The sequence below is a fragment of the Anolis carolinensis genome, chromosome 3, assembly GCF_035594765.1.
Source record: "Anolis carolinensis isolate JA03-04 chromosome 3, rAnoCar3.1.pri, whole genome shotgun sequence".
NCBI classification, from domain to species: Eukaryota; Metazoa; Chordata; class Lepidosauria; order Squamata; family Dactyloidae; genus Anolis; species Anolis carolinensis.
This window is the reverse complement of record NC_085843.1, coordinates 34,920,718-34,941,197: the sequence shown is the minus strand read 5'-3', so window position 1 is coordinate 34,941,197 and position 20,480 is coordinate 34,920,718. Positions and strand designations below refer to the sequence as shown.

The window sequence follows — 20,480 nt, the reverse complement described above, 5'->3', positions numbered from 1 at the left end:
AATGATCTCTGGAAATGATTGTTTGTTCATCTGAAAACAATACCAGTTTTTGTGTTAAGAGAAACAATACTTTTATAAAGCTCAACAGCAGTACGTGCACCTCATTTAGACAATTTTCTCTAATGTTATCCTTTTTAAAGGGAGATAATATACGTTAACTAAATTAGAAAAATTCTACTCTAAATTCCATAGGTTTTGCACCAGTGGGAATCAAGTGTCATTATTCATTTAATTCTTGTTACTTTGAAAAAAAGATTGAAAATAAAAATTCTTCATATGCCAATCCATATCTTCATTGATTTCAACTACTTATTTTATTTGAGCAAGCTAAGTTAGCAAAGCTATGTTATAGTTATAGGTAGTGGTGTATGATGTAGTTTAATGCTCCAAAGGTCAGAGAACAACAATGTGCTTGATGAGAAACAGTCTTTCCTCCTATTTTAAATGGTTCCTGCTTTAATTATAGGCATTTATTATAATTATCAAGAGATTAGTCTGTTACAGAATCCTAGTAATGGTATCATTTAAAAGGAATATAATAGCAGTTTATTGGATTTTGTAATGGAAAAGAACAGATAAAGTGGTTTCCTTGACAAAAGGATTAGCTGCTTGCTAAATGTGCTGTTTTTAGTTTGTTTTCTTTCAACTAATTTTGTTTTCCTTTAACAAAAGAAACCAGGTTTAAAATCAGGACATGATCATGATAACTTCAAATAGCTAATTATTTTCTGCACAATGTCATAAAAATAATAGTATGTTTAGGTGCAGGAAAACTGCCTTTGAGGATCTTTTAGTCAAGATAGAGATTTTAAAAGATAAATAATTTTATTTAGAACTTTGAACAAGAGGAAGCACCATGCCTTCTCCTCCCTGGGACATTCAGAAACCATCCTTTTATGCTGGGTTCCCATTGTGTTTTTTGTGTGCTATCAAATAATTTCTGACCATGACAGTCCTAAGACCATATCATAGGGTTTCCTTAGCAAGATTAGTTCAGAGAATACTTTACATAGCCTTCCTCTGATGCCAAGAGAGTATCACATGTCCAAGGTCACCAGTGAGTTTCCATGGCCAAGTGGTAACTTGAACCCTGGTCTCCAAAGTCCTATTCCAACATGCAAACCCACTAAGCTATGTGGGCTCTCAGGACTCCGATTAACATCTGCAGATTTTCTATCATTCTCTTAGGACTTTTCACTCATAACTTATAAAACTGAACCAGAACAAACAAACAAAAGGACATTACAAATAGATGGAAGGACTACTTCAACTGTGTGAAAAATGGAGGAGCCAACGATGACATCAAAGAAAAAATACAAAGACTTTATCTGTGGCTGGACCTGCAAGATTAGTAGAAATATACTGAGGGAGGGTGAGGGAGGGAGGGAGGGAGGGAAAAATATAGGATGATTTGGAAGGCAAATGTTGAAGAAAGGGAAGTACTATTATGATTATGAATGTAAAATCCAATTATATATATATTATAAAACTGAACTGGTTTCAGGGACTCATGTTCTTTTGTGGCTTCCCTGATTGAGAGAGATGGATGTCACAGATGTTTATGCAATTGTCTACACACATGCCTTCACTTGCTCAAAGTATGAAAAAAAGGTATAAATGCTGCAGCAAACTGAAGAGATGGTACTGTAAGGGCTTGTTCACATGTTTCAAAATACATTGCCTTTCTACCCTGGGGTTTTATATAAAATCAAGACATTTAGGCACATAACCATCTTTCCTGCTGGATCATAGAGGGGAAGAGTTAATTGTGGGTCGAAATTGTTACTTGGAAATGAGCTTTTTTATACCTGGATACTCACATATCAGTATAGCAATATTAGCATACCTATTACTTTAACAGAAAATATGAGATGTTGACAAGCTGGAAAGCGTCCAGAGGAGGGCGACTAAAATGATTAAGGGTCTGGAGAACAAGCCCTATGAGGAGCGGCTTAAAGAGCTTGGCATGTTTAGCCTGCAGAAGAGAAGGCTGAGAGGAGACATGATAGCCATGTACAAATACGTAAAGGGAAGTCATAGGGAGGAGGGAGCAAGCTTGTTTTCTGCTGCCCTGCAGACTAGGACACGGAACAATGGCTTCAAACTACAGGAAAGGAGATTCCACCTGAACATCAGGAAGAACTTCCTCACTGTGAGGGCTGTTCGGCAGTGGAACTCTCTCCTCCGGACTGTGGTGGAGGCTCCTTCCTTGGAGGCTTTTAAGCAGAGGCTGGATGGCCATCTGTCGGGGGTGCTTTGAATGCGATTTCCTGCTTCTTGGCAGGGGGTTGGACTGGATGGCCCATGAGGTCTCTTCCAACTCTACTATTCTATGATTCTATGATTCTATGTTTATTTGCATGCACAATGGGACCTCCCCCCCCCCCAAAAAAACCCACCAGCAGGACATCCACAGCCACATGACCAAAGGTATTGTGAAGTATTGGAGAGGCGGACTGCCCTTTTAAAATGTAGTGACTTGGTCAGGAGCAAATGTGTAGCCAGTTAGGCAATCTCAGTATGGTGTGTGTGGCGTTAACAGAATCAATACAGGATCAGTGCAGGGCTAATTTAGACATTTGGTGACACAAATTATTTTAGTATAGATAAGTCCCAAGTCATTTCCAGAAATAAAAGTTCAAATATTGTTTAGGTTTTCTGGTAAAAAGCATAGACCAGAAAGTGGGGTGGAGGGAGAGAAGGAGAATATGTTATAGTGGTTTGAGCACTTCTGTATCACTCACAGCACCTCTAATACACCTCATTAAAAAAAAACTAACATTGTGGATTACTACATGTGGTTTTATGGAATATATTTTCGTATTATGATCTATGTTAACTATGCTGAGTCCGCCTCGAGCTGTAAAGAGAGGTAAATAATAAATAAAAATTGTTGTTGTTGTTGTAACAGAAATTTATAGTAAACTACTAAATACACTATATTCAATGTTAAAAAGAATGATACAGATTATTCTATACAATTTAGTCAATCAAGTCGTCAATACCCTGTCAAAGCTAATTCAAGTACACTTACGGTTTATTTATGAATGAAGGAATGAAGGAATGGGAGGATTGTATCTGTTCATGATAAGAGATGAAATATATTTCTTATTAAATTAATGTTTCCAAATACCAATTAATCAAATTGAAAAACAATGCTTATTCCATTAAGGCAGGAGGTTGGGCAAGACAGTCCTTTCAATTGAGAATTATTGGGAATAATTTTAATTATGAATAAGGAGATTTAAATAGATGATTGAAAATAAATTGAAATGGAAAAGTTAAGCATTTTTATTTGTTTCTCATTGAAATACAGCTATATTCCTTCTTCTTATTCATAGAAGTTGCCCACCCTGATTCAGATTCTAAGGTACTCTTCTGAACATGTGCTTGAGGACAGGGAAAGGTTTACCACCTGTTCTGTGGCAATTCCCCTGTACTAGGGACTTCTCCAAGCTTTGGAATCATCTTATTGGGTAAAGGGGACTGTAGAGAAAGGAAAGTACAACTGATAGGGCAGGATATTCAGATCGCGAATAAAGGAAAGTGGGAAAAAAAATCTAAACTTGTAATTTTAGAGGATCATCTGTTATCATTATTGACCAGATGAAATACTGAATGGGCTCTTATGAAATACTGAATGGCAAACTTATGCTCATAACTTTTAGGATTTATGTTTCTAGCCATTAATGACTGAACATAACCTCAAAATCTTAAGCCAGACAGTACCCCAAGAGTTCCCAAGGCACTGCAGATTAGGAGGCTGGGAAACAGTATCTGCATTTCTACATCACAGTTTACATTTTATAACTACAGTATATGAATCTGTAGCTATATTGCAGAAACACAATGAAGCCCTGTTGGTGAGTTATGATAACATGCACTGGACACTTCTGATGTGTACTGGGAACTTTTGATGGTCATAAGACGTTCCTGATGTATACCACACACTTCTGGTGTGCACTGGGTGGTTCTGAAGCTCATCAGTTGTTCTAATTAAACTCTAGTACTTTCAAACAGGTTCTGTTGTGCATTGGGGGAGTGCCCTGATGTGCATGGTGCCCATTGCAAAATAAACCATAATGCATCAGTTCCTCCACTGGCTATTGCAAAACTACTCAATTCAATTTTGTGCACACCTAAGATGCAAGTCCCAGGCACAAAGACAGCTAATAATTGCATGTTCTTCCAGTGACAGGCATGTTGAGATCTGCAGCTGAGGCAGATCTCTGAAGGATCTCTCCAGTTGCCCATTTCAATGTGCCCAATAATTGGGAAAGTACTGCTCTTGTAATTTCCCAGCACCAGCACCACAGAAGTAATGACGCTTATAATATATCTTTTGATAAGCATCACAATGCACTCTGAGGTCAGGCAGAAGTCACAACTACCACTTCAAGAATATCTGCAGTCAGTACTCTCAAATGTTCATCAGCTGCATCAAAATGTGTTTAATATTGTATTATAACTGTCAAATTAACAATTTATATGTGATTCTGGGAGTCTTTTGGGCTGAAGCATGGAGGTATAAATACAATCAATCAATCAATGTTACTTTGCATATGGATTAAACTGAATTTGCCTTTGATAGGCACTACAAATGTAATGTAACATGACGCTTTGTGCCCAACCACAAAATACCACGTAGTTTTATATGTACACATTACAATAGATTTTAAAATGCAAATTACAAAGTTAAAGGGCTTCTTCAAGTACCGTATCAAACAACCTAAGGAGGTTGTGAAAATATGGGGAATGTACCAATATTAGTGCCAACTAAAGGCCTACACAGAATGAAGTATGATTTATAAAAATGACGAAATCAGCTAAATTTAGACAGACTATGAGGAGCAAGCCTTGGGGTCAAAAATTGTCTATAAATATCTTAGGAATAACATGTGAACTGAATAATTCAGCCAGCTAATAACAGGGGGAAAAGCTGTAGCCTCAAGCTAAGTTAAAGTTAGACATTAAGAAAAATTATCAGTGCGATGGACTGGCAATGGAATAGATGTTGCCCCTGGTATGTAATCTGAATTTGTAAGTGAGTGAAGTAATTGATTTAGAATTACACAAAACACTGTCTGTTAGAAACATGTCTAAGGCAACAATAAGACCATTCTTCAATAAATCTAAAGATGTAGTAATAGTTTTAACATAGTAAGTGGCCCTACAAGAGAAATATATATTTAAAAAAATGATCAGCAGGAGCTATTTTCCCAGGAGTAAATATATATGAAAATATTGTACAAGTTGTCAACATAGCCTTTGTCCTTCTATTTGTTTAGTTTTAAATTTAGTATTAATTTTTAATTCACCATGAATGAATATTTAAAATAGTACAGAACTAGTTCTGCACTTATCAAATAGTGATAAAATGTACATTCAAATTTCTTCTACCTATTTAAAATACCAATCATTCAAGCTGATGACCTTTAGGGGACACCCTCTTTTAGGTCATGATCAACTGACAAGAGCTCAGGACAAATAATGGACACAGATTCCAAATAAAGCACATCACGGGGGGGGGGGGGGGCTTGCTGTTAAAAGTAAAATAGGAATGTATTGTGTAATATTATATTCTATAAAGAAAATTATTAGTTCAGTAAATCATGGCCTTTGATGCGAGGTTGTGGTAACCCCTTAATATGGGAGAATGAGGTTACTAGCAAAGTACAAGTGGTACATTTCGCCAGGAAGTAATCATATAGAGCTAGACTGTTACTATTTATCATGGCTGAAAGGTGACACTCACTGTTAACCAAGGGAAACTGCTACTGAAAAGCTTCCAACCAGATCAATACATGCCACATTTTCCAGCAAGAAGTAATTATCCAACAGAAAACTTCACAATCAATATGACTCTGGAGTAGAAGCATAAAGGTATTGCACTGTCAAACATCAACAAGCACTATAATATTACATGCAGAAGAAGTCTATATTCTTTACAGGCAACAGATGTATAGTCTTTTTAAAAAGGTAACATATTTGGATACTTTCTAAAATGACACTTAGCACCTATCTTTTTATAAAAAAGGGGAAATGGCCAGCAATACCACATATACATGCTTACAATCTAACATCTTATAATAGGAATTGGTTGCTATAAAATGGATCAGTATCTTAACATCACAAAAAGAAACCTCACAATCTCATAATGTAAATTGTTGTGTCTCCATTATAAAAGAAAATCCTTCAAGAATCTTAAGATGGAATTTCTTTTTAAGAACAGGGATAAAAAACAGATTAATTAAAATATTACATTAAGTTTTGGGGAGATAATATCCTCCAGGTCCCTGAGCAAAGGCAGAAATTTTTAGTTTGAAGAACTTTGTGTTTTTTCAAACAATTCAGACTAAAGGTTTTTTGTTTTGGGGGTGGGGGGGGGGAGAAACCAGACTACAGAAGGTAAGCTTAGCCTTATAAACCAATCTAGTATATAAGGGAAGGTTAAAGGGCATGAAAAAATCACTACTTCACTGAAAAAAATTTGACATCCAATTTTCAGGCTGATTTATCAGTAGAAAGCTAAAATTGATAGTTTGCCACTAGTAGGTAGCTGGCTGTCTAAGAAAGCTGTTACAAAGCCTTTAGTTTTGATTTAGCCATATAGATCAATACAAACCTATACTGTTTCAATTTTACAAATATTGATTTTCTGATATAACCTCAGTAGGAGAACATATATCATCAGCTTTACTGAAAATAATCTTGGAATTTATTATATAAACTTTGCTTCATTCAACAAAAGGTTCCAGAATGTCTAGTGAAATACAGTTTAGATGATAGAGGAAAATAACCACTACCAAAGCTGTTCTCATGAAAAGGGTTTCAATTAATAATAATAAAATACAATTGTTTGTTTCATTATTACCTAAGATTTCTCGGCTTAGCACAATGACTCATGATCAAAGCATACATTAACTTTTCTTTTTTTTTTTTTAACTTACAAAGCTTTTCAGTTATTGATATAGTTCCACAATTACAGAATCATAGAACAGTAGAGTTGGAAGAGACCTCATGGGCCATCCAGTCCAACCCCCTGTCAAGAAGCAGGAAATCTCATTCAAAGCACCCCCGACAGTTGGCCATCCAGCCTCTGCTTAAAAGCCTCCAAAGAAGGAGCCTCCACCATGGCCCGGGGGAGAGAGTTCCACTGTCGAACAGCTCTCACAGTGAGGAAGTTCTTCCTGATGTTCAGGTGGAATCTCCTTTCCTGTAGTTTGAAGCCATTGTTCCGTGTCCTAGTTTCCAGGGCAGCAGAAAACAAGCTTGCTCCCTCCTCCCTATGACTTCCCCTCACATATTTCTACATGGCTATCATGTCTCCTCTCAGCCTTCTCTTCTGCAAGCTAAACATGCCCAGTTCTTTAAGCCGCTCCTCATAGGGTTGTTCTCCAGACCCTTGATCATTTTAGTTGCCCTCCTCTGACGCCTTCCAACTTGTCAACATCTCCCTTCAATTGTGCTGCCTAGAACTGGACACAGTATTCCAGGTGTGGTCTGACCAAGGCAGAATAGCGGAGTAGCATGACTTCCCTGGATCTAGATGCTACACCCCTATTTATGCAGGCCAGAATCCCGTTGGCTTTTTAAGCAGCCACATCACATTGTAGGCTCATGTTTAACTTGTTGTCCACGAGGACTCCAAGATCTTTTTCACATGTACTGCTGTCGAGTCAGGCATCCCCCATTCTGTATCTTTGCATTCCATTTTTTCTGCTGAAGTGAAGTATCTTGCATTTGTCCCTGTTGAGCTTCATTTTGTTAGTTTCGGCCCATCTCTCTAGTCACTTCTTTCCAAGATGAAGAAGATGCATTGGTGAGCACGCTTTGGGTTCATTCGCTTAGCCAATTACAGATCCACCTAACCGTAGTTTTGGCTAGCCCACGTTTTACTAGTTTTTTTGCCAGAAGGTCGTGGTGGACTTTGTCGAAGGCCTTACTGAAATCCAGGTACGCTACATCCACAGCCTTCCCTGTATCGACCCAGCTTGTAACTCTATCAAAAAAAGAGATCAGATTAGTCTGGCATGACTTGTTTTTGGTAAATCCGTGTTGACTATTAGCAATGACTGCATTTGTTTCTAAGTGTTTGCAGACCACTTCCTTAATGATCTTTTCCAGAATCTTGCCTGGTATCGATGTGAGGCTGACCGGACGGTAATTGTTTGGGTCGTTCTTTTTTCCCTTCTTGAAGATAGGGACCACATTCGCCCTCCCCAAATCTTCTGGGACTTCCATTCTCCAAGAACTCTTGAAGATGATTGCCAATGGTTCTGAAATAACTGAAGATAAGACCACGGAAGCAGAGAGTTTTCTTCTGACTTTTCATCCTATTTGTATTTCCTCACTTCAATCAAACTCAGGCAATTTAACCATGTCCAGCATGGTATCATGGCCTGATCACTGGACTATGACCCTGGAGACCTGAGTTTGAATCCCCACTTGCTCATAGAAACCCACTGGATGACTCTCTACACCTCAGAAAAAGGCAATGAAAACCGCTTGGAAGAAACCTTATTAAGAAACACTCATAATATATTTGTTTTATGACACACAACAACATTTACATGATAAAATTCCACAAATTTACATATAATTTGTAAGCTGCTCTGAGTCCCCTTCAAGGTGAGAAGGGCAAGATATAAATGTAGTAAATAAATAAAATATAAAATTCCACAAATACTAGGAGTAGCTTGACCTAGTTGTGGATGTAGTCGATCTGTACTAATTTGGTTTTCCTTAAGTGTTCTTGAATGTCCAATACATCCCAGGCCCTGGTTTAGCAAGTAATAAAAGTGCTGATGTCCCCAGTCTTGGTTATCTTGAGGCTGCTTTCTACTGTCCCTTGCAACAGAAGGCTAGTACACAGAAGAAGCCCTACCAATGCTGAAGACACCAAGTGGATTTTTCCACTTTAAAAAGGTATGGAACAGAATACTTCCAAGGCTTCTCGCAAATCCATGGTTACAAATTATTGCCCTCCACCTTTATTTGGACGCACTGCTTGCCCACATTCCATACTCTACTGACAAATTGAAAAAAAATAAGCCTATTACAAGGATTATATCAAATTACAAAAAAAATTGTAAGACCCACAAGTATACTTCAAGTTAGTACAACATAGCACCAAAGATAGCATAGCAAAATATTTTTATCTCCAACTTATATTTTCAGAATTCAGAAATATTCTTAGTTTTATCTTCCTATAGTAAACTGTTAAAGTTCTCAGACATGTCACTCTCCTGAAAAATTGAAAGGATCATGCATTTGTAAACACAAATCTGTTGAGGATATAACAGATTATTTTATGTATTTATTTAGATGCAACTATCCTCTTTGCACAGGACCCAACGTGGGAAACCCTTTCTCCAAGATACTGTTCTTCCCAGGAGGAAAGCTGCAATTAATGCCAATAGCTGCTTCTCTCCTGAAGTGAACTGTAACTGGTGTGGCAGTTTTCCCTGAAACCATTGTGCAGTGGCGAAGTATCAATCTGCTTGTTTTAGGTATAACTTAAGTGCACTTTGCTCTATACTTGCTATTTCTTTGAAGAGAATACAGGCAGTCATCAAGTTACGAACAAGATACGTCCTGTAGGTTTGTTCTTAAATTGAATTTGTTTGTAAATCAGAACAGGTAAATTTATTAAGTGTAATCCAGTCAAATGTGTGTGTGTGTATTAGCTTTGGATAACATAGGGAAGGGTTAACACCCCTGTGGTGTGTTTTACTGTCTGTGCTCATGTTCAGAAGATTTCACCTCACTTTCTGTCCCTGTGATAATTGGATTTTGAAAAATCTTGCTTTTTCTGAAAACAAGGATTGGTAATAATGCTTCAGTTGAGATACCTTTTCCCCATGATGATTCTTCCAGGAATGAATTTTGCTTCCGAGGGATAGATTTCTCCCACTTTCTTTTTTCTCACCCCAGTTCTTAACTATGAGTTGTTTGTAAGTCAGATGTTTGTAACTCAGAGACTGCCTGTACAAGTAAAATTGAGTTACGTGTTTCTCACATGATCTTGTATAGCTTTCAGCTCATTCGTTTTCTCATAGTGCCATGAACTCACTGAATCGAAATCTCATCTGTACCCTTGTGGAATTTATTGTCCTTGTCCTGGTTCATTTTGGCTGCCTCTGGAGACTCATTCCTGTTTTAGATGTTGAGAATCATACCATTGCCCCCTACTGCCCCCCTATAGCATTAACATATGCATCATATGATTTGCACTGAAACAAAAAGAATACACCCATACTTTGAATGCACAGGAATAACCCATTTGAAAATGTTGTCATTGACAAATAGCACTATTTCAGATTCTGAACTTTCAGGATGTGGCAAAAGGCTATGAACGCGACATGGTACAGAAATCAGATCTATGTGAACAATAATCCAATATTAAAATAGACTTATAAGTATAAAAAGATGCAAAAGACCCTAATAACATGAATACACCAAGCATTGTTATATTATTATAAAAAGTACCTGTTCTTTTTTTTGGGAAAGATATAAGTTTAACTATAACATATGACCTGTGTATAATGGATCTCCCATTTATGACCATGTGTGATAACTTAATATTGACCATCATGCCAGCTTATGAAGCAAGCTCTTTGTTGATATGATCCTTAACTTACATTTATTCTGAAGATATTAATAAAGTATGTATTTTTCTAGATATCCTTTGAGCAACAAGAAGAAAAGCTAACTTTTAATACAAAGCATAATGATGGTTCTAACAACTAACTAAAGAAAATGTATCAAGCTACAAGAATCAGACAGCATATTTATATTGCTTAGGGGCTTAATATTTTACAGCAGCAGCATTAATGGAAAACTTAATGTAGCATTGAAAACAGTATACAGATCAGCTGCTGCTACATAGCACTTAGATCATGGAAATAATGCATCACTTTTTGTCATTTTTACAGAGTTTCAAAACTTTTTCACACCACATAGTTTTTAAAGAATAAGGAGCACATATGATTAAATAACACAATCTGTTAGTAAACAAATAGACATAAAATGTCACATTAAACTATTTAAGCAATTCAGAGAATAGAGATGCATTAATTAAAGGTTGCTAAACTACCACCAAAGCTGTCTAGATTACTTCAACTGCTTTATTATTTCTGCCGTATAATGAAGAAGGGATGCAGTTAATTTCCACATTCACTGAATCAAAGAGAAAATTATTTCCTAGCACCCTGCCCATCCCTGATGGAGAAAAGATGAGGGTGCTTTGGTTGCTGAGTGATGATTTTAAACTGCACCCAATTTTACAGATTGCTAACATCAATAAGAACAACAAACGAATCAAGAACTATGAATTTACATGCTACTTCTTCTTCCCTTTCAAGTGTATACAATTGTTTATCAAATCATATGATAAATAAAATAATTTCACATATTAACAATATTAATAAAATAAGTTCAGCAGGGATGAAAATCAAAACACCAAAACCAATAAACTAATCCATAAATACCTGCTGAAACAAACTAATTTGCTAACTAAAAGCTCTTGTTTTCATTGTCATAGCAATCCTAAGCAGAATCTTACTGCTATAATTAAACAAGCAGAAATATCTCATGTTCATTTACAGTTAATTAGAATCAAGAAGAATCTTGAAAAAATGTTTTAATAGATCATATTTCATCTAAGCTCACAGATGACAGTATGCATTTGCCATTTTCCCCCAATGAAAGGAATGCGGATGCCACATCAACTGAAAAGGGTATGTCAAAAATGATATTTTCTGTAATTGACCATATTATCCAAGTGGTTACAGAACCACTGCTGTTTTCCCCAGCTATCACAGTCATTGTGATCCAAATCTGTTTTTCACCCATTTCCAGGAGATATGCGCATCAGTGCACTGGAGGCATATGAGCTTAAGGGGGGGGGGGGGGGGGGAATGGTAGGCAAGAGTAGACAATGACCCCAATTTTTCCCCTTCCACCCAGCCATGTCCTTGGGGCACTATCTGGCAGCCACCATTCTGGAATATACAATGCACTTCAGCAAAGGCAGGTGTCTACAATACACTCTGCATTTTGCAGAGCCAATTTCACCCTGTATCTGGGATACACTGGTTTTCACTGCAGCGCTTTATTTGACTGAACTCAGAATGTTCTGCTTTTTAAAATGCATTGGTGGTTTGCGTTTTGTGGCTGCCACGGTTACAAGTCGTCTTGAAGCCGCATTATAGTGTCAGTATAAAAACGGCCCATTTCACAGTCCAAACAGGCTTTAAGCACTTATCTGTTTCAGTTTGCCTCCATTCCCCCCCCCCCCCCCCCCCCTCAACCTGGATTTCATGATCTGTCTTAATGTGCCTTATGGAAATGTTCATGATATAGCTGAGATCTGTTTCTCTCTTATAATATTTGTATTATGATTTGTTGATTAATATATCTTAAGATTGTGAACATCGCTGTTGGAGACATAAGCATTAGAAAACTACCTAGAAATGATTAAAATTAAAAATGAACTAAGTCATATCTGAAGTTTTATTTGTGGGTACAGGGTTTCTCACTGGATCATTATCTAATATTATTTTTATTGTTGGTTCTATTTTGTACAATTTGAAAATGTTTTTTTTTAATTCAAATACACCGTCATATAAAAATGCCTTAATAAATAATGTGCATTCCTGAAATGAAATCAGTTATTGTAATCCAAAGTCCATCTATTTATTGATCTTCCCACAAGTATTTTATGAGTGTGTAATTATACCAATGCTTAAGTGAGCACTGATGACAGTAAACAATTTTCTGCATATTCAAAAGGATTTTACTGAGTTACTTAAAAGGCCATAAACATAAGTGGCCCGTTATTTCTGCATTTGCAACAGACTATTACAAAATACAGCACCCTAGAGTAATGGAGCTTTACAGTCTCTGAAAAGCCTTTGTTATTGCTGAAAGTATCGATGTGTTTAGAAATAAAAAAACACAGGACAGGAACTCACCTCATGTCAGAATTACAAATTTTATTATGATGTGTATTTGTCTGTGTGTATGTGTTTTAGCTTTTCTTTGACAAAAAAGCCCTTCTACCTAATAGGAAAAAAAATGCTCTATAAATATATACGTGATGACAAGGCACAACATCCTAATTTCCAATGCCATGCCAACAGCAAGTAAGAAATACCTCACAACCACTTCATATCCCATCAAATTTCAGCAACAGTTTTACTTTAAAGATAATTTGCATTAATCATTGTTCAAATTTACACAACAGAGGCATGGAAACATTTTTCTTATTAGGGTGGTTAAAGCGTTTGCATATAGTAATGAGAAAAGGTTGTGAATACTCATAATTACAGAAATGCCAAAGGTTTAGCACAATAGCCTTTATGAATCAAAATCTATCCTTCTGTAAGTATCTAATAACATTTATATTAATCAATTCCATGTTTGGTGAAACAGAATGAGGCAAAAATTAGGCAACAATGAGTGCTGTCCCTACGACTAGAAAGGATTCTAAAATCATTTCACCAATTCATGGTCAGTCAGTCTACAAATTTCATCTGCTCATTTATGAGCCCAAAGTCTATGTATGTATACATTTTTGTTTTCATTATACAGTGGACTCAAAATAACACAAAAAAGCTGACGAGGAATAAAATCTTAGAGTATAATTCTATTATGTCTGTTTAGAAGTAAGCCTTATTGGACTTCAACACAGTCTATGTCAACATAAGAAAGCATAGAATTGCACTATTTTAAAAATAATTTTATTGGATTAGAATTTGTAATTACTTGTAATTATATGTTCATGCAAAACTAATTTTGTGGGATACTCATAAATTTAAAATTGAGACTCATAGTAACAAAGGACTGACTATGGGATTCATATCAATTCATAATTCCATAGCAAGAATTCTTGGTATTCTCAGTAGTATTATAATATATTGATCAAGAACCAGGGTACGTGATGTGGTATGTGACTGAAATCTATGAGGCCAGAAGAAGATGGGCAGGTCATATAGCACGAACAAAAGACAACCAATTGACATGTCAACGAACGAACCGGATAACAAAAGACCACAAGCAGCCCTTGGGCAGACCTTGTACTCAATGAGACGAACCAATGGTTAAGCTATTTGCCCATTAATGGAAAAGGAAAGCACAGGATCATGTATTTTCGCAAGTGGTAGATTTGCATGAAGCCCAAAGGAGTAGATTGATGACAAATCGGATAGGATAGGATAATCAGCTACCAGTGGGTGCCCTATGGCTAAATTTACAATTTAAACCCCTTCTAGGCTCTATAGAAGGCCATCAGTTCTTAATGTCTCAGCCACCTGAATTGTGTTGTTGGAAACATTGATTATAACCTAAGAGAAACTGAAACCAACAAATCTAATTTCAGAGAATTAGAATGTTAATATTCAAGCATCTGGAACTGAACTGAATAAAGAATTTGATTGCCATGTACAAACCAACCAAGGGGATACTAGCCTAGCTTCAGTATCTCTTTAAATCTAAACCTACACCTTCTTCTTTCTAAGCTTTTTTCCCAATGAAGGAGTTAGTATTAGGACTGTCATTTCCACAGTGTTTTGTTTTGGGCATCCTCAGGTCTCAGGTTGGCAGCATGCATGTCTTCATTGATGGTGTCCATCCATCTTTTCTTTGGCCGTCCACATGGTCATCATCCTGAAATCTCCAAATATAGTGCTGTTTGTGCTACTGATGTTGGTTCTCTTCTCATGACATGGCCGTACCACCGTAGTCTTGCTTCCTGCATTTTCTTGGTGATCTTTTTTGTTCCTAGTCTTTGACGTCATCATTTGGCACATGGTTAAAAAGTGTCAAGCCAAGTGTCCATCTCAGCATTTTTATTTCCATTGTGTTAAGGTAGTGGTTCTCAACCTGGGGTCCCCAGATGTTTTTGGCCTACAACTCCCAGAAATCCCAGCCAGTTTACCAGTTGTTAGGATTTCTGGGAGTTGAAGGCCAAAAACATCTGGGGACCCCAGGTTGAGAACCACTGTGTTAAGGGCTTGTTCATGTTTCTTTGTTGCTGGTCAGCACTCTGCCCTGTAGAGGGCTACTGAACAAACAATTGTAGTGTAGATCTCAGCCTTGAGTTATTTAGGCATTTTTGAGTCACACAGAATGCCAGTAGTTTGCCACCATTTCAACCAGGCTGCATTTATTCATGACTATACACGTCCAGCACTGTGTTGCCATCTATGGAGACCAGTGACCCTAGATATTTAAATTGGGCGGCCTTATTTGGTTCTTGTCTGTTAATCTGAATTGTTTTTCCAGTCTGAAGACCACATTCCAGATACTCTGTTTTGGGTATCTTCATTTGAAGTCCATTTTCACTGAGTATATCACTCCATGTCTGCAGCTGTTGTTGGAGGGCTGTATGTTTTTGGCAGCCAAGTGCTATGTCATCTGCATATAAGAGTGTCTAGGGAGGCATAATCTGCAAATCTGATGTAGCAGTGTCCATGCAGAATATAAACTGTAATGATGAGATAAATCTAATATATTTGGAGTGTATACTGGAAACTATATTTTTTTCAGAAAGGAAGTGTCTTCTTTAATTAAATATTGGTAATGTAATATGCTTCCTTGAAGTCAATGCGTTCAGTAGTACAGTCAGCAAAATGTAAGTTATAGTACATCTGACTGGATGTACTATGTATATTGATCTTGCACTTGAAAACACCCAAAAATTTGTTCTTTTAAATTATATCCCTGCACTGTAGACTTTAACTACTGGTAAGCATGGTTGGATCCTGTATCCTTTTACATGGTTTACTTTTTAGCTCATAAAAAAATCTCCTATTTGAGTAATCTATTCCATGGATGAGTTTTTTAAAAATCAATGTTTCTGCTGTTGAAACTTGCTAAGGTTTTTCTTCTAGTGCCTACCATATGTATTATGGAAGCACTCCCAACAAAACAAACATATAAAACATTTTGTACAGTTTTGTACAGTTAAAGAATACAGTTATATACAGTTCTAGTCATCTGTTATGCTAACTTTCATTAATTTAAGTAATGCCATACTGAATTCAATGATCAAGACTTCATAATCAGCTTCTATGTCCTATATGTAAATGTATCTTTTTTTAAAAAAAAATAGTTTAAATTGCTGGAAATGCTGGTTTCTTTCTATCGAGGATTTATTCCTTTTATTAAACCTTTTCTCCTCCCCTGCCCTACTTCCCCCCCTCTTTTTCCTATAGTCTTCTTTCACTATTCCGTTCAATATTCAGATTTAGTTTGAGCTAGGATTTACCTAACCTCATCATTTCTCTGAGAATCCTTCCTGTTCTTTCAGGTTTTAATTTTTTTTTCTTTTTATTTGGCAGTATGCTCTTTATTTGACATTTCATTTGACAGCTTTTTTTCCATTCAGAATCTTGTCCTGCTTAGGATGGCTTTTTCTACTGTTTTTGTTACTTGGTATCTTTTTGATGACTGTTCATTTAGGCTTTTCTTGATCATACTTCCCTTCTTTTCAACTGAGCAGCCTCTAATAACTTCGTTTTTGATATTTGCCTTTCTGTCTCCATCTACCAGATTTACAGTAGCCCTTATCAGTAAACGGTTATAGTCCTAAACAGCTTATTTGAGCTTCCATAAATCTTTGAATTTCAGCAGAGATTTATGCTGTATGGTTAGTAGCAATTTCTGCAGGAACAATTTTTGAAAAATGACATGATTTGTGCTCATTCATCACCAACATCGGAGACCTGGTGGCACAATGGGTTAAACCCTTATGCTGGTAGGACTGCCGACCGATAGGTCGGCGGCTCGAATCCGGGGAGAGCGGGTGAGCTCCCTCTGTCAGCTCCAACTCCCCATGTGGGGACATGAGAGAAGCCTCCAATAGGATGTTAAAACATCAAAACATCCCGGCATCTCCTGGGCAAACAGCCAATTATCTCACACTAGAAGCGACTTGCAGTTTCTCACGTTGCTCATGACATGAAAAAAAATCACAAACATTATCATTTATTTTACCAGAGTTATCCACATTTGGGCAACATTTCCAATTTCAGTAGGAAACTATCTTGACTTTTATAGCTTCATTGTCTATTACTGTTAGTCTTCTTGGGACTTGATGGTAATGTAACTTTTCCATTCTAGCTGAGTTTGTATTAATATAGTTTAAAATGAACTTCAATTGTTTAGAAGAATTCTGACTGTTGAATGCCTTTCTCCTTTGTCCCTTTAATATCTCCTGTTCAAAGTTCACAAACTGAGAAGGAAGAGAATGTTGCTGGCTCCAAGTTCTCATTTTCATCAGTGTGTGGATTCCAGTTGGGTTATTATTAAAGCAAAGTTGTTTTAGGAGGAATGGCTTGGAAAACAAGGGACAGTCCAAATGACTTCTATTCAGCTTGGCAGAAAAAAGGGAAAAAAGATAAACTAAGTAGAAAGTGATCAACCCATATAAAACTATGTTCCAAAACACAGACACACTGGTCCTTAAAGGTTTACAGGGAAACAGGGAAACTGTAGTCTATGTGCAGAGAGCTGACTTGACTGGCAAAGGGAACCCCACTAACTAGACAGATGGCACCACAAATGAGCAATTTATACTTGCCATCACAAGGAGAGAACTTGTGGAATGTTTCCCATCTGAGTGCTAGATAGATTTATGAAGGAAAAAACTTTGTACCTGTAGGACAATGCTCGACTAACAAGATTCAATCACCAGGGAGACTTGTAGTAGGTAGGTAGCCTGTAACATTTTGATACTGTCCAAACACTTATAATGTAGATTGCATACATTATAATGTCTTTTATGTGTACATTTCTTGTCTGTACTTTGGCCGAATTGAATCGGCTATCATGTCCTCCTGTGCATTCATTTCCAGATTCTCTAGATCAGAGCTTTCCAAACTGTGTGTCGCGACACGTTAGTGTGTCAACTGCAGTGTGCAGGAGTGTCATGTGAATTTCTGTCAAAATGGAGCAGTGGCCACAAAAGAAAGAAGAGCCCATTTAGTGCCATCAGGCCTGTTCTTCCCCTTCTTCTTTCCTTCCCCTTTCCCCCTCAGCTTCTTTCTCCTCCTCAGTGCCTCCTCTCAACCCTCCCTCCCCCAACTATGATGCCCTCAGAGGGCTTCTTCTCTTTCCTCAGTGCTGACACAAGTCCCTCTACTCAAGAGAGTTTTTCTTTCTCTTTTTCCTCTTCCCCTCAGTTTCCTTTCCCACTCCTCAGAAATGTCTTCCAAGAAGGGCCTGTCATTGGTCTCAGTTAAGAGATAGAAAAGGTGGAAAAGAACAAGAAAAAGACTGCTTTCAGGCCCCTTTCTCAGAAGCCTTCCCAAAAAAGCTCCACTGCAGATATATGAGTAATGTTTCCTAGCTGCTTTTAAAAGGTATTTTAGAGCATTAAGAGTAGATTTTTAATGTTTTGTATTATTCTCTTATGAAAGGGCCATAAAGATCATAAGGCATTAAATGTCCTAAGAAAGGTTTTTCCAGTGAAAAAGTAATATAATAAGTTATTAAAATAGTTAACACTGTTAAAAATATCAGCCGAATTTAACTTTTTATGTTTTATATTTTATACTGTATTTAATTGGTTGTATTTTTTATATGTTGTTGTTTTTAATGATGTATCGGCATCGAATTGTTGCCAATTGTACGCCGCCCTGAGTCCCTCCGGGTGAGAAGGGCGGGATAGAAATATTTGAAATAAATAATAAGAAATAAATAACTTCTGAATTCAAACTTGTATTTTATTAATATAAATTATTTTAATGTACCATATATACTCGAAGATAAGCCGAGTTTTTCAGCCCTTATTTATGAGCTGAAAAAACCTCCCCCGGCTTATATTCGGGTAAAGGTCAAGCCAGGCAGCGGAGCCTGGAGGCCACAGTATGTTTTCTTTTCCAAAACCTCCCTTCTTCGCTTCTCCTCCCAGGCTGGTTATCTTATTTTGAGAGAGAGACACAGAGACAAGAAGCAAATGTTTTCAAAAGTGAAAGGAGAATGCGAGAGAAACCCTTGCAAGCCAGCTTGCATGAGCAGAAGGGGAAGAAAAAAAAAAGATATTCTTGCAAATTTGCACAATTCATTACTATTATTATTATTATTATTATTATTACTACTACTACTACTACTACTACTATTGCAAGAACATTTGAGTCCAAAGGGAGGGAAGGAGGGAAAAGAGAGCAACAGAAGGTGTGTATTTCTTTTTATTCCTAAGGAAACAAAAATGAGGTGGGATTTTTTGGGAGGGGGAGAGAAGTTTTAAAAAGCCCTTTCTGGCTACTTTTAGAGTTTGAAAAAGGGAGGAAGAAAAGAGATGGGAAAGGGGAGGAGAAAAGAGGACGAAGTTGTTTTTAGGGGGTCTTTGCTTCCATTTCTTCCTTGGGTAAATGCATGCCCCAAAGCTTCTAAATATTTATATAGATGTTCCCCCTACAAATACATTAATATATGAATTTTCCCCTCATAGGTTTACAGGTCTTTGCAAATCCTATGTAAATATTGATAACTAGAGATTTCCATGTACCTGTATATCTGTTCCTATATCTATACATTAATTTTATATATGAATTTTATATGAATTTTACCCTCACATATTTGCAAGTGCAGAGGGAAAATGTGCGCACGCACACACACACACAGATCTCTAGATAAGATATAAACATTGATAAATAGGGCTTACAAATATTGCAGGAGGAAAATGCACAGAGAGAGAGGATTTGCAAAGGTTTCAGGGGGAAATACACATGTGAAATTAGTATATATAATGATAGATCTATATCTAGCTCTGCATCATTTATGTAGGTATTATATGTTTGCCTGTTACTACGTTGGAAGCTGGCCTGAGTCCCCAGGGGGAGATAGATAGGGCAGGGTACAAATGAAGCTGTTGTTGATGATGATGATGATTATTATTATAAAGTTATTGTTGCTTTTCCACTTATAGAGTTAGTTTACTGTTTTTCTTTGAAATACAATAAATATTCAAAACATTTAACCCACTGATGCCTCAATTAATGTAATTTTATTGGTATCTAATTTTATTTTTGAAATTTACCAGTAGCTGCTGCATTTCCCACCCTCGGCTTATACTCGAATCAATAGGTTTTCCCAGTTTTTTGTGGTAAAATTAGGTGCCTCGGCTTATATTCGGGTCGGCTTATACTCGAGTATATACGGTATTTTAATTTTATGTCTGTCTTTTAATAAAAGTGTTTTAGTGGTCTTGTGTTTTTCTCTATGTATTTTAAGTGTTGTACCGTACTTCAAGCCTTGAGGGTAGGCGGGTAACAAATAAAATAATAAGTATTACTATTTACAGTAGACTATGAAGAAAATACTTCAGCTGCACTTGATAAAAAGGAAAATCAGCCTGTCTTATTTAGCAAAACACAAAAACACAAAAACCTTAACATTTTGTAAAATCTTTTCAAAAACAGTTAAAAGATGTATGACCAAAGCATAATTGAAGCAGCATATCTTTGGCAAAT

General features: G+C 36.8%; 1 protein-coding gene across 3 annotated transcripts in view; it reads right to left on the bottom strand.

The window, feature by feature from the left end:
- LOC100554350 (neurobeachin) overlaps window positions 1-20,480 on the bottom strand; it is a 385,661-nt gene that overhangs the window by 281,447 nt on the left and 83,734 nt on the right. The gene's annotated exons all lie outside the window — the stretch shown is intronic.